The 15,277-nt window shown below is 37.0% G+C and overlaps 1 protein-coding gene across 1 annotated transcript in view; it reads right to left on the minus strand.

Moving 5' to 3' along the window:
* Nucleotides 1-15,022, minus strand: part of LOC115218391 (RING finger protein 150-like) — a 144,121-nt gene extending 129,099 nt beyond the window's left edge. Inside the window, exon 1 of the mRNA XM_029788178.2 lies at nucleotides 14,973-15,022. The gene's annotated coding sequence lies outside the window, so the exon portion shown is untranslated. The remainder of the gene's footprint in view (nucleotides 1-14,972) is intronic.
* Nucleotides 15,023-15,277: the final 255 nt, after the last annotated feature.

Consider the following 15,277-nt stretch of genomic DNA (forward strand, 5'->3'; position numbering starts at 1 on the left):
TCTTTCAGTTTCCGTCTACCAAATCCACTCACAAGGCTTTGGTCGGCCCAAGGTGTAATGCAGTGGGACTGAACCTGGAACCATGTGGTTGGTAAGCAAGCTACTTACCACACAGCCACTCCTATATCTATATATATATTTATATATAACCTCTACAACAGCTAGAGATAGTTACCAAATGGCACTAAGAACCACCTTATTAAGAACCAAAAGCAAATGAAAAATAATAATAAGTACAGCTTTCCAGTTAATTGTGTATTGTGTGTGTATTAACTGGAAAGTTGTATTTATTCGTTTTCATTTGTTCGTTTACAACCTGAGCTGTAGGAGAAATAAGGTGGTTCTTCATGCCATTTGACATCTGTCTCTGGTGTGTTAGAGAGGTTATTCCGATCCCTTTAAAATAATTAAGTATATAATTATAAATTTAGTATATAAAAATTACCTATGTGGTTTTTATTTCCTGCTGGGCCAGTCAATAAATCATTAAAATGATCTTATCCTTAATTTCAGAAAGAATATATATTTATATTTACACACACACACATTTATATGCATACATACATACATGCAAATATATATATATCAGGGCCGTGTGGTGATCTTTCTGGCTGGGGAAGCAATGACCAAAATTTTCTGTTACATAGATATTTGAATCAAATTGACGTGTTTATATTATACAGCTGTTTTTAAAATTTTTTAAAAATCACATTTTATATTAAGGGTATTCTGTAATTTGAAAAAGTATAAAATAGTTTGAATAAACGCAGAAAACTACATTTTCTCTGATGGAAGCAGAACATCAACTTGCTTCACTTTTCCTATGTGTTACATAACATTGTAACATTATATATATCATAGGTATTGCAAATTGACAGAAACGCTTAATCTAAGCGTATAAATATTTATTAGCATCTAAAATATTACACCAAAAAGGATGCAACAGCTCGTGTTGTTTCCATTGCAACGGTTTTTTTGTGTCATCTGCCATGGCTTGTCATCTGAAGCTAAATGTGACAATAAAAGCCTGAAGCCTATGATGTCATGCAGTTTATATTAATTTTACAGAACATTAGAAGAACGATCTTATGAAAAATGAGTAATATAGCTTCAATTTTGTATCTATAATTTTTAAGGGAAACATTGCTTCACTTGTTTCCAGGGGCCGCAAGTTCAGCAAAATTTAGATTCAAATGAATATGGTACTTAAGTCAAAGGCACCAGAATTTTGTATATGGTATTATCCATATAAATCTATGGGGTGATTACAATCAAGATAAGCAACAAGTATATCCGATGTAATGTTGTACAAGCGTTTCATGCTACTTCATTTTATTAAACACTTTAAGTATTACATCAGTTTTAAAACAGATGTAATACTAACAGTGTTTAATAAAATGAAGTAGCATGAAATGATTGTACCACATTACCTCGGATATACTTGTTGCTTATTTTGATATATATATATATATATAAACACACACATATAATGTATGGTTAAAAAGTTTGCTCTGCAATTACATGGTTTGGGGTTCAGTCCCAATGTGCTGCACTTTGGGTGTCCCCTACTAAACCCATGAATTGATGAAAACCTTGTGAGCGGATTTCGTAAATGGAAACTGAAAGAAACCCAACATATGCACATATACATGTGTGTGTGCATGAGAGAGAGAGAGAGAGAAAGTGTGTGTGTGTGTGTGTGTGAGAGAGAGAATGTGTGTATGTGTATGAAAGAGAGAGAGTGTGTGTGTTTGTGTGTGTGCGTTAGTGACAGATACACACAGGAAGAAAACAATTGAGACAGACAGGTAAATAGTGAGAGAAAGAAAGAGAGAGACAGATATGTGAAATGAAACCAGACGCAATTCAGAGAAAATAACTTTAACCCTTTAGCATTTAATCTGGTCATATCTGGCCCAAATATTCTTCTTGTTTTAAGCTCAACAAGCCTGATCTGGTCTCTCACACATACCCTACAATGTCATTCTAAAAATAAACAATCACATCATCAAAATCTCAAAGCTAGAAGATAATGCATGATTAAATTGCAAACAATAACAATAAATAAACGTTACATTTGATAATCTGGCAAAAATGTTCTTTCTGATTTATGTTAAAACTATCCAGATCCAACCTTTCGCAACAACCCTACAATGTCATTCTAAAAATAAACAATCACACCATCAGAGTCTGATGCTTCAGGATAATGCCTGATTAATTTGCAATCAACGTAAATAAATAAGCATTGCTTTTGCTGGAGTAATCTGAATGCTAAAAGGGTTAAGAGGAAAACAAAAATAAAATAATAAAAGGAAGAGTGAATGAAAAAGAGCAGATGTGTTTATAGTGTCTTAAATGTTGCCCCCAAGCAACAACAACAACACCTATGTTTAGGTAACATCTGTTTAGATGTTGTTGTTGTTGGATAGCCCCAGGTCAGCTCAGATTGAGGAAGCACATAATGAAAAGGATTCCAGCTGTGGCCATCCTGCCACATTTTAAAAATATCTAGGATTACACACACATACACATGCACATACACACATATACACACAGAATTCAGAATTGTACAAAAAAAGAACAAAAAAAAACAAAAGACAGAGACAGGTGAGAGAACAACAAACAAGGTATATTAATCCTACACTCAGGAAAAATGGAGGAATGTTGGAGGTTTGGAGCCTATGATGTATATAGGATTGCACCTAGAAAGTTACCCTCTGAGGCACAAGTCTGGGCAAGGTTGTTTATGGAAGACCAGCTGTCGCCCATGCATACCAGCCTCCCCTCTCCATGTCACCAGTGTTATCCAAGGGAAAGGAAAAGGCCGATACAGTTTGGCACATGTGATGCCGGGGGCTCATTTATTAACGTGCAAGTGGTCGAACATTTCACAGACACGTGTACCTTTAACATAGTTCTTGGGGAGATTCAGTGTGGAAAGGCTGGCCCTTTGAAATACAGGTACAACAGAAACAAGAAGAAAGAGTGAGAGAAAGTTGTGGTGAAAGAGTACAGCAGGGTTCACCACCACCTCCAGCTGGAGCCTCATGGAGCTTTAGGTGTTTTGCTCAATAAACACTCACAATGCCCAGTCTGGGAATTGAAAACCGAGATCCTACAATCGTGAGTCTGCTGCCATAACCACTGGGCCATTGCGCCTCCAGTTATATATATGTGTGTGTGTGTGTGTGTATAAACACATACATATAGCTATATACACATCTATATATATATACATACACACTCATATATGTGTGTGTATTCTTTTACTTTAGTCATTTGGCTGTGGCTTTGCTGGAGCACCACCTTAAAGGATTTTAGTCGAACAGGGCTTATTTTTTTTATTTAAACCCTAGTACTTATTCTATCAGTCTCTTTTGTCGAAACCGCTAAGTTACTGGGACATAAACACATGTACACAGTGGGACTGTACTTGGAACCATGTGGTTGGAAAGCAAGCTTTTTAACCACACAGCCACACCTCTGCCTATGTATGTTGTATGTATATATATATATACATAGTTTACATACAAGCATAGGAGTGGCTGTGTGGTAAGTAACTTGTTTACAAACCATATAGTTCTGGGTTCTGGGCAAGTGTCTTCTACTATAGCCTCGGGTTAACCAAAGCCTTGTGAGTGGATTTGGTAGATGGAAACTGAAAGAAGCCCGTCGTATATATGTATATATGTATGTGTGTGTGTATATGTTTGTGTGTCTGTGTTTGTCCCGTCAACATCGCTTGACAACCGATGCTGGTGTGTTTACGTCACTATAACTTAGTGGTCCGGCAAAAGAGACCGACAGAATAAGTACTAGGCTTACAAAGAATAAGTCCTGGGGTTGATTTGCTCAACTAAAGGCGGTGCTACAGCATGGCCACAGTCAAATGACTGAAACAAGTAAAAGTGTATATATATATATATATATTTAAACATATACATACATACAAAATGTATAGACATGCACACCAAATGAATACTCCCTTGTCTCACTCTTTTGTGACAATACTTCTAACAAGAATATACAAGCATTCCATTTAAATTCTCAAAACCATCAAGAACAATGAGAAGATTAGTGAAATAACTCACAACTTACTTATACAAGATAAATATTTGTCAATGTGAATTTACTATCTGTCATGTGATTATGAGACTTCAGTCTAAGATCTGTAATTAACATTTTAACAGTTTAATAGAGTCAGTCTTAGGCAGGTTGATTTTGGGATCCTGAAAAGGTGGCAGTGTGAGTGAGACAGAACTGGCTGTTATATTCAGCAGGTCAAACACCTGTATAAAAGTTTCTTAATTGGTTTGACAGCTGTGTGTAATTATAGCTACAGTCACCTTAATTTGAAGGATATGTAGATGATAAATCTTTGCTGTTTTATGGCCCCTAAAAGGCATGTAATTATAGTTATTTCACCTTAGTTTGAAGAATATGTAGATGATAGATCCCTGCTGTTTTACGACCTCTAAATGGCTTGTAATTACAGGTACTTCACCTTAGTTTGAAGGCTAGTTAGATGATAGATCCTTGCAGTTTTATGACCCCTAAACCTGTTGTAATTATAGTTATTTCACCTTAGCTTGATAGCTGGTTAGATGATAGATCCCTGCTGTTTTATGACCTCTAAATAGCTTGTAATTATAGGTATCACACTTTATTTTGAAGGCTGGTTAGATGATAGATCCTTGCAGTTTTATGACTCCTAAAGGGCTTGTAATTATAGCTTGAAGGATGGTTTGATGATAGCTCTCTGCTGCTTTATGACCCCTTACATTTGTAGTAATTTTATGACATATCTCATGAGACATTTCGTAACACTTAAGGGACACCAGATGATGACAAGGAGACACCTGCTGATGAGGAGACAGACACCTGTTGGTGCCAACAAGTCACCTGATAAAAATTACGAAATATTTAATGATGACAACAAAGAGACACTAGATGATGTTAAGGACACACCTGATGGGGATAAGAAGACACCTGATGAAGATTATGAGACACCTGATAACTATTATGAAACATTTGATGACAAAAGACACCTGATGACAATAATCACACACATAACAATCAAAACTCAAACTGATAGAATATCAATATTGCAAAAGCAAAAAAAAAAAAAGCAAGGTTTTTCATTTCCAATCCTTTGAGATTAATAATTTGAAAAATGTTAATCTCATTAATAACTTATCATAGACATTTCGAAGGCTCGTTTGTGTGAATTAATCCACTTTGATATATTATCGATTAATTAATTAACTGTTCAGTTTATTGTTTTTTTCTCTCCTCCTTTTAAATATTGTTTTAATGTTACATTCAATGAAAAGAGCAGTCAATACACTCATGGCTTCTGCCAATAATAATAATAATAAAAATAATAATAATAAAAATAATAATAATAACAATAATAATAATAATAACAATAAAAATAAAAATAATAATAACAATAACAATAACAATAATAATAATAATAAATAATAATAATAATAATAATAATAATAAAACACTGGGGACATTTAACATGTGAGAGCGAAAAAACAGTGCTCCGAAATCTATCCACAAACATCGGAAACAAAGACATCGCATGGAGCTAAAAAATAACTGACAAAGGATTGGACTATATCCGAGTAAGTAATACTCATTGAAATTTATTGCTATTTTCCAAACGAAATGATGCATTTTAACTCGATATCATCTCCACCGCTAACACAGCACATGTAAACATGCTTGATACATTACGATCCCTCAACACCAGATCATCTCCAGCTCCAAACAGCATGTACAAAAAAACTACGAATAAATTAAATAATACCAGTATTATTCAACCCAAGAATAAGTACGTACTGTAAACTTACAACATAAAATGTACAAAAAGCTACACGTGCAAAACAATGTGACTAACAGAAATGAACGGACCGGCACCCTATGAAAATGACAACCGTCAAAATAATGGGCCGGACGTTGTTCCTCATGTCCCGCAAATAAAACCAAAAAGGCATAAATGGACACGTGAGGAATACATTTCAATCCTACATGCATGCCTACTTTACAGCAGTGCTCTACCCAAAGAGCGAAAACACAACAACATATATGTATAAAATATGGAAGCAAAATAACATAAATAAAGACCTGGATGCAGCAATGAATCCTATTAAACTAGCTAATGTGCGAAGATATATTTTCAACGCAAAAAAAATATCAGGAATAGAAATAGAACATTTAAAAGAAAAAATACATCAGGAAAATGAAGATAGAAGCCACACAACAATGCCAAACAATATAAACACTGAAACAGTAAAACACGAAGACAAACGTAACATTTCCAACAAAAACGATGTAAAGAAAAAACAACAAACCCAGACCGTAAGGATACATAATAATACACGACAAACAGCAAGCCAAAACACGACAAACAAACATACAAATGAGAAAGAAAGTGACACAAATCTAAAACCTGGAAACAACGAAGGGGAGCCTAATGATTATGATACTATAAAAAGTAGAATAATCAAAGAACTGAAAACCACAGAGCTCAAAATGGAACACCGACCATACCTCCCAAAAATCAAAATAGACAAAACAACAACATCAATTATAAACAGCATAAACCTAGCCGTCGCGGAACTAATAGCCACTGAAACAAAAAGCGATATCACTAAGCTAAATGACTTAGTATATGCAGCAGCCACAAAAGAAGCTGGATACTCACTCAAACTCATCCAAACTGGAGTACCACCACCCAAACAAACCCTGTGAATAAATAACATCCAAAACAAAATACAAAAAATGAGAAAAGATCTGTCGATTCTTAATGAAATCAGTAGACAATCAACGCTACTAAGCAACAAAAAGAAAACAAAAATACTCCGAAAATACAACTTCACAGAAAAAGATCTACCTGAGATAAAAGAAAAGCTAAAGCAAGATATCCTTGCCAAAGCACAAAGGATCCACCGGTATGAGAAACGCCAACGTTTCTTTGAACAAAACAAACAGTTCAACTCCAACCCCAAAAAGTTCTACCAAGAACTTGGCAAAAATAAAATAGAAATCACTGCAGCACCAACGGCAGAAGAAGTGGAAGAATTCCGGAGAGAAATATGGTCGGCGAACGAACAACCAAAAAAAGGGAGTATTAAAACAACAAACTCAGCATCTGAGCAACTTTGGACCCCCATAACAAATGAAGAGGTCACCCAGGCACTGCAAAGACTAAGCAACTGGAAGGCACCTGGGCAAGACAAAATCCTCAACTTCTGGTTGAAATATCTAACAGGAATGCACAAAAAGCTGGCTGAAAACTTTAACAACATACTGGCAGAGCCAGAGACAATGCCTGAATGGCTCACGAAGGAGAAAACCATTTTAATTCCCAAATCAAATGAGACAGCAAAACCAGAAAACTACAGACCTATAACCTGTCTCCCTACAATGTACAAAGCATTTACTGCAGTAATATCACAAAGATTAAACAAGCACCTGGACGAAAACAACCTGTTTCCAGAAGAGCAGAAAGGATGCCGCAAAGGCTCATATGGCTGTAAAGATCAACTAATGATCAATAAAGCCATAACTGAAGACAGCCACAGAAAGAAGAAAGGCCTCAGTATGGCCTGGATCGACTACAAAAAGGCTTTTGATAGCATCCCCCACATGTGGATCCTCGAAACACTAGCCATTAACAAAGTTGCACCAACAATTATAAAATACATAGGACACTATGAATAAATGGCAGACAGTGCTACAGCTCCAAACAAAAGAGGGACTTGTGAAAACCAAAGCCATCCCCATTAGAAGAGGAATATTCCAGGGAGACATGCTCTCTCCACTCCTTTTCTGCTTGGCACTGTCACCTCTATCGAATATGCTAAACATATGCGGATATAAATGTTACGGCAAAACGATCAGCCACCGTTTATATATGGATGACCTAAAACTATACGCCACAAATGACGAACAGCTGGAAACACTACTAAAGACAGTTCATGGATTTACCAAAGAAATAGATATGAAATTTGGATTGGAGAAATGCGCCAAAGTAACCCTAAAAAGAGGGAAACTAGTTAAGAGTAGCAACATCCCACTAGATAAAACCAATGAAATAAAAGAATTAGACCAAAGCCAAACTTACAAATACTTAGGAATCCATGAACTAGATAAGACACAACACACACAAATGAAAGAGAAAATAAAAAAGAATATTACAGACGAGTTAGATCAATACTGAAAACAGAGATCAATGCTGAAAACAAGATAATAGGTATCAACACTTTAGCTGTCCCAGTTATAAGTTACAGCTACAATATCCTTAACTGGACACTAAATGAACTGACCAAAATAGATAGGAAAACAAGAAAAATAATGACAAGATCTAGGATGCATCACCCAAAATCTGACATAGAAAGGCTATATATATACAATGTAGAGAAGGTGGTAGAGGCCTTATACAGCTGGAAAACTATTATAAAATAACCACCATAGGACTGCAAAAATATCTACTTCAGAAGGAAGGAAAACTGATACAAATAGCGGCAAAACACGAGCAAAACAAAAAACTGTTCTCAGTATTTAAGGAAGCTGACAAATACAAACAAGAAATCATAGCACCTAACAAATATGAAGAAGATGAAGAAACAACAAAAGCTATAAAACAAATGAAATCCAAACTAAAAATAGAACAGCAACGAACCATGATAAAACGATGGCAAGAAAAGCCCCTTCATGGCAAATACTGGACTAAACCAAATGCAAAAGAAATAGACAAAGAAAAATCCCAGCAATTGTTGAGAAGCTCAGGACTCAAAGCAGAGACAGAAGGATTTTTAATTGCAGCACAAGACCAAAGCCTCCCCACCAGAAATTACCAAAAACATGTAATGAAAAGAAATATAACAAGTAACTGCAGAATATGTGGCGATGGACAAGAAACAATAAATCATATTATCTCTGGCTGCCCAGTCCTGGCTAAGAAGGAATATATTCACAGACACGACAGAGTTGGGACCTATATGCACTGGAAGCTATGCCAACATTATGAAATAACAACAGAAAAAAGATGGTATAGGCACACACCAGAAAAGGTCACAGAAAACGAGAAAGCAACCATACTCTGGGATATGCCGATACACACAGATAGAGAAATTAAGGCCAACAGACCAGATATAGTTGTCAGAGATCATGAAGAAAAAAAATGCTTTCTAATTGATGTATCAATACTAGCAGATGACAACGTGTCTCTAAAAGAAATGGAGACCTGGAAATAGAGGTAACCAGAATGTGGAATCTAAAAACAGAAACAATTCCTATCATAATAGGTGCATAAGGCATGATAAAAAAAATATTCAGACAAATACATAACAAAAACACCAGGACTTACAAACACATATAACATACAGAAAATTGCACTACTAGGCACTGCACAAATCCTACGCAGAACACTTTCCATACAGTAACCATCAGAGCATCACAACAAATCACAGCACATACCCAAGGCACACAGAGCTGCACTCGGTAGTGAAGTGAAAGCAGGCTATAAAAAAAAACACTACTGAATAATAACAACAACAACAACAACAACAATTCCTTCTACTACAGGCTCAATACCTGAGATTTGTGGAGGAGAAACAAATCAATTACATCGACTCCCCCCCCCCCACACACCCAGTGTTTAACTGGTATTTTTTTTTTATTGACCTCCAAAGAGATGTGAGGCAATGTTGATCTCAAGGCATTTGAATTTATAACATAAATTCAGAAGAAATGCAACTGAGAGAGACTGAGATAGATAGGTGGTAGTCCTAAGCAACATGCCATTGCTGCTGCTGCCGCCGCCATTGCCCTGTTGAATGTCCTTCTACCATAGTCTATTTTGTAATAAATTTTCTTGGCCTATCCTCAAATCAGGGAGTCTTGGTCCAAGAGTCACAATATATTTTCTTCCTCGTGGCTGTCAGTCTCAGAAAAAAGGAAAAAAACCCTGGATCTTTTTGGTTTGAATGGCAGTTTTTAACATTTTAGATTTAGAGTTAGTTAGGGTTAGGGTTACGGGTGGGGGAAGGGTATCTTTTTTTCTTCACAAATGTAAATAAACCCAATCTGTTTCTTAAACGAGGGACATATTCATACGGCACAGAATGTTTTCACCTCAATAGATGGTCATTGATTGGTTGAAATTGTCGAAATGCAAGAAATTAAAGACCAGATATGTTACAAACTATAGAATTTTCTCAATAAAGCCTAGAGAAAAAGATGTTTTATAAACACATTCTACCAGTATACAAAGTTTAAAATTTTTTAGTTACCTAGAAATTATGTTAAAAACTGCCGTTCAAACCAAAAAGATCCAAAAAACCTATAAAAATGTCATGGTGAGTGCTGACCTTCCCTTTCTGACCATGTAGAAGATAAAATAAAACTAAAACATTATAACTTGGTTTTTTGTTTATTGCCCTCCATGAATGAGGAGGAGGAGGAAGAGGAGGGAGGGAGGCATGAAAGCAAAGAAAAGACAGTTGAAGAGAGAGACAGAAAGAAAGAGTTACATGACATACACCCCCACATCCATGTTAATATGAAATATGATGACTGTGGTGGTGATAGCTATGATGATGATGTTGATAATGGTAAGACTGATGATGAGAATAACGAGGGTGGTAGTGATGATGATGATGACGACGACTACGACAGTGATGATGATGGCGGTGATGATGATGCCAGTGATGATGATGATGATGATGATGGTCCTCAGTCAGAAAATATTCAGAAGCTGAATAGTGAAAATAAATGATTAAAACAAATACGTTTTAAGTGGCTCTATGCAACCACATTACCAACAATGAACAAATAAATTTGTGTGTGTGTGTGTGTGTGTGTGTGTGTATATATATATTATACACACACACAGAATATGAGAAAGATTCCGTAACAGATAATTCATACTTATACATACACACACATTCAAACATATACATTAATATACAACTTACACCAACACACATATACATCAGAGACCACACACACACACAGCCTCGCGTCGTTTCTTATCCTCCAAGTAAGTTTTTATATATATATATAAATACATACATAAACATACACATGTGCATACACTCAAAAATAAGCTTGGTAATAGACTGTAACTAATCACCGCGACCACCACCACCACTGCTCCTTTTGCTACTGCTAATACTACTACTACTACTACTACTACTACTACTGTTGCTGCTGCTGATACATTATAATCACCTTCAAACATCAATACCAAACACCACCATCATCATCATCATTATCACCATCACTAGAGCTTTTTACTTAAAAGTATTAAGATAACCACCATCACCGCTACTACTATTACTACTATTACTGGCTAGCAATAGATTGATAAAGAATGCATATTTTTCACTGTATCTCAATATTTCTATTTATATATCACTACTTATCTATAACTCGTCATCATCATCATCATCACTCTCATCCTCGCACCCTACCCTTTCTCCCCACCCCATCCATCCCACTTTCACTATAATAATTGTTTTCAGGATAGTTAACTTAGTATTAATAAGTACAAAAGGGAGAGTTAGTAACGGAGAGAGGTGATAGGGATGTTATCTCCGTAGACAAAACGAATGAATAAAATGGCTGGCTGTAATGTTGACTGGCTGGCTTGTTGCTGTGCAGGAAGTGAAATGAAGTGAGATGGAGTAAGGTCAAGTGAAGTTGAGCTGGGGTATTGAGTGAGACTCAAACAATGAGAAGGAAAATGTAGGGGGATCATAGCAGTAGTCACAGTATTATAGTCATGCTCCAACCAGCCTTCCTGAGTCATGTAGATTCATGGGGCTGGATTTCCAGTTGCTGTGGTGCATATATTTCCCCCCGGGATGTGATGCCAGTCTGTCGTAGGATTACTCATTTTTGCCATGAAATGTTTTGTTAAAGAACACAGTGTATTGCCTGGTCCAGAAATTGAAACCACAATCCTACTATCATGAGTTCAATACCTTAACCACTAAGCCACACACACACACTGCCACAACCCCAGTAAAGATAACCTAGGCAGAGGTAAAGAATATGCACACCATCCATTTTTGGTGTAACCCTAACCCTAACTGCCGAAAACAGGTGGTGTGTGTATTCTTTACCTTTGCCGATAATCTATGTTTGTTTTTTTTTTGTGCATGTAGGGGGAATGAGCCCCCTTCGTACATAAATACAACATACATAAAAAAAAAACACTGGGTCCTTAGATTAGTGAGAACCCTAGACAACTGCACAGTGTGCCCACACTTTAAGAGATCATTATCATTTGTCTTAACATCCTCTTTTCCATGCTTGCATGGGTCAGATGGAATTTGTTGAGGCAGGGTTTTCTATTGCTGGATGCCCTTCCTGTCACCAACCCTCGCCTCTTTCTATATGTTGTTGTTTGTTCCTTCTCAAGCCACGCCTGGCTCATAAGGGCCGGTTTCCTTAGCGTATAGGTTCCCTACCTGGACGGGACGCTGGTCCGTCGTAGGTGAGCTGCAACGGACCAGCAGGAGGAAAGAGTGAGAGAAAGATTTGGCGAAAGAGTCAGCATAAGTTCGCCATTGCCGTCTGTCGGAACCGCGTGGAGCTTAGGTGTTTTGCTCATAAACACACACATCAGCCAGTCTAAGATTCAAACCTGCGATCCCTTGCCTGCAAGTCCGCTGCTCTAACCACTAGGCCATGTGCCTCCACTCCTGTTTCTATAAACAGGTAATATTTTCCCTTAGCTGGATATGATTTCACAGAAGACTGGAAATGAACAGCCTTGTTTGTATGATGGTAATGTGCATCATCTACCACCACCACACAATGTTAAGACAACAGATAAGAGAACACACACACACATACATACACACACGTGCACGCACACGCACACACACACACAATTATAGCCCTGGACTGACCATTGTGAGTGAATTTGGTTGACAAAAACTATAGCAGAAGACACACCTGCAAGGTAATCTGCAGAGGAATTGAACCTGTAACCATGTGGTTAGGTAGCAAAGTAGCATATCTCTTAAGCATGCAGCCAAACCTGAGCCTACTGCATTTAAAAAAAATAAAGGAAGTACATATTTGAATATGTAATCCTGTGTCTGGGAAACGAAATAAAGAAAAAAGTAAGATAATAAAAAGATGGGTTGTTCACAGCTGGAATATCTTTGATGGTGGGTCAGCCCAGTCAAGGTTAAGTTGAGGGTAGAATATGAATAACAACTGTGGTGGATCTTGTAGAAGAAGTAAGAAATATGAAGAAAGAAAGAATAATTGTAATGATGTTGGCGATGATGGTGGGGATGATGATGATAATAATGATGATAGTGATGATGATGATGGCAAATATGAAGAAAGAATAATTGTAATGATGCTGCCGATGATGGTGGAGATGATGATGATGATGATTATGATGACAATAATAATGGTCATTATGATGACAGCAATGAAGGAGATGATAATGATGACAAGGATAATGTTGATGATGACGACCAAGATGATGATGATGATGGTGATGATTGTGATGTTGACAATGACAATTATGACGATGACAACAATGATTATGATGATGACAATCATGACAATAATGATGACAGCAATGACAACGATGATGATGATGATGGTGACACTGATGGTGATTCTTGAGTGTACTTGAGCTACTTAATTTATTGACCCTGAAAGGCAAAATTGATCCCGGCAGCATTTGAACTCAGAATGTGAAGTTGGAAAAAATGCTGCTAAGCATTTTGTCTGGTATGGTAACATTTTTGTGTAGGTGCCTGTCTGATTTGGCATGGTTCTGATGTCTGGATGCCCTTGCTAATGCCAACCACTTTACAGAGTGTGCTCGATGCTTTTTTGTGGCACTGCCCAGGTGTTTTTATGTGAGACCACATGGGCACTTTTATGTGATGCTGTATGGGCTCTAATGCATGACACTACATGGATGCTTTTATGTGACACTGCACAGGTGCTTTGACATGATGCCATATAAGCACTTTTACATGGCACTACACAGGTACTTTTATGTGACACTGCATGGGTGCTTTTATGCGACACCGCATGGATGCTTTTATGCAACACTGCATGGGCGCTTTTATGCAACACCACATGGGCGCTTTTACATGGCACCGCACAGGCACTTTTAAGTGGCACTGCGTAGACACTTTTATGTGGTTCTGCATGGGTGCTTCTCTGAAGAATTTTAAGTTGAATAAATCAACCCCAGTAATGTTTTTTTTTAATCTAAGCCTGGTACTTATTCTATCAGTCTCTTTTGCTGAACTGCTAAGTTATGGGGAATTAAAGCAATGCATGTGTGTGGCAGAATGAGATAACAGCCGTGATATATTGGTTTAGATTGAGAAATATAGACAGAGCTTAACCCAAAGTAAGCTTGGGAGAGCCAGGAAACAAGCAGAGTGATCAGTGAATAAACCAGCAGAAAGCAAATGGAAAGAAATGCTGTTTCCTTAAAAAAGAAATCATGACTTTGGCACAGAGGTCCATGCTTGCCAACTTATGCCTTACATGGAATGGTACAAAGGAGAAAGAGAGAAAGAGAGGGGAGGCAGAGAGAGAAAGAAAGAGGGGGCAAAGATAAAGGAGAGAGAGAGAGAGAGAGAGAGAGAGAGAGAGAGAGAGAGAGAGAGAGAGAGAGAACTAGTTTACATACTTGTCAACAAAAAGAAAAAGAAACCAGCATGGTCACAGCTGGAATATGTTTGATCTCTTGGTGGATCAGTGATGATTTGGTATTAAACAACAATAACAGAATCCCTAATACTACCACCACCACCACCACCACCTATTCCCTCTTTCTCTCTCTCTCATTCCATGAAAACTAGACAATAGAAAGAATGAGTAGATATATAAATTTTGATTCTGCACAGCAATTTGAAATGAAAAAGAAAATAAGAAAACAAAGAAAGAAAAGGACATATTACAGCTGGAATGCCTTTCATCATAGGTCTCTTCAATCGGGGCTGACCTGGGGCTAAACAACAACAGATGATCTGGGGAAAAAAACAAGATTAAGTACACATGATTATGCATATGTGTGTGCGTGCACATGTGAGATGTAAAGCTTTACATGAAAGTTAAAGTAATTCAGAAAACTACTGGCCACTCATGTCATCAATAAATGTTTAAGCAGGGGAGATAACTGTGCTATTATAAATTTACTAGAGTAATACTGCTGTAGTCGTTAAAGATGATAGGGTTTTATTGGAGTGTGGGACAAAGATTTAAA

Source organism: Octopus sinensis, linkage group LG13 (genome assembly GCF_006345805.1).
Source record: "Octopus sinensis linkage group LG13, ASM634580v1, whole genome shotgun sequence".
Lineage (NCBI taxonomy): Eukaryota > Metazoa > Mollusca > Cephalopoda > Octopoda > Octopodidae > Octopus > Octopus sinensis.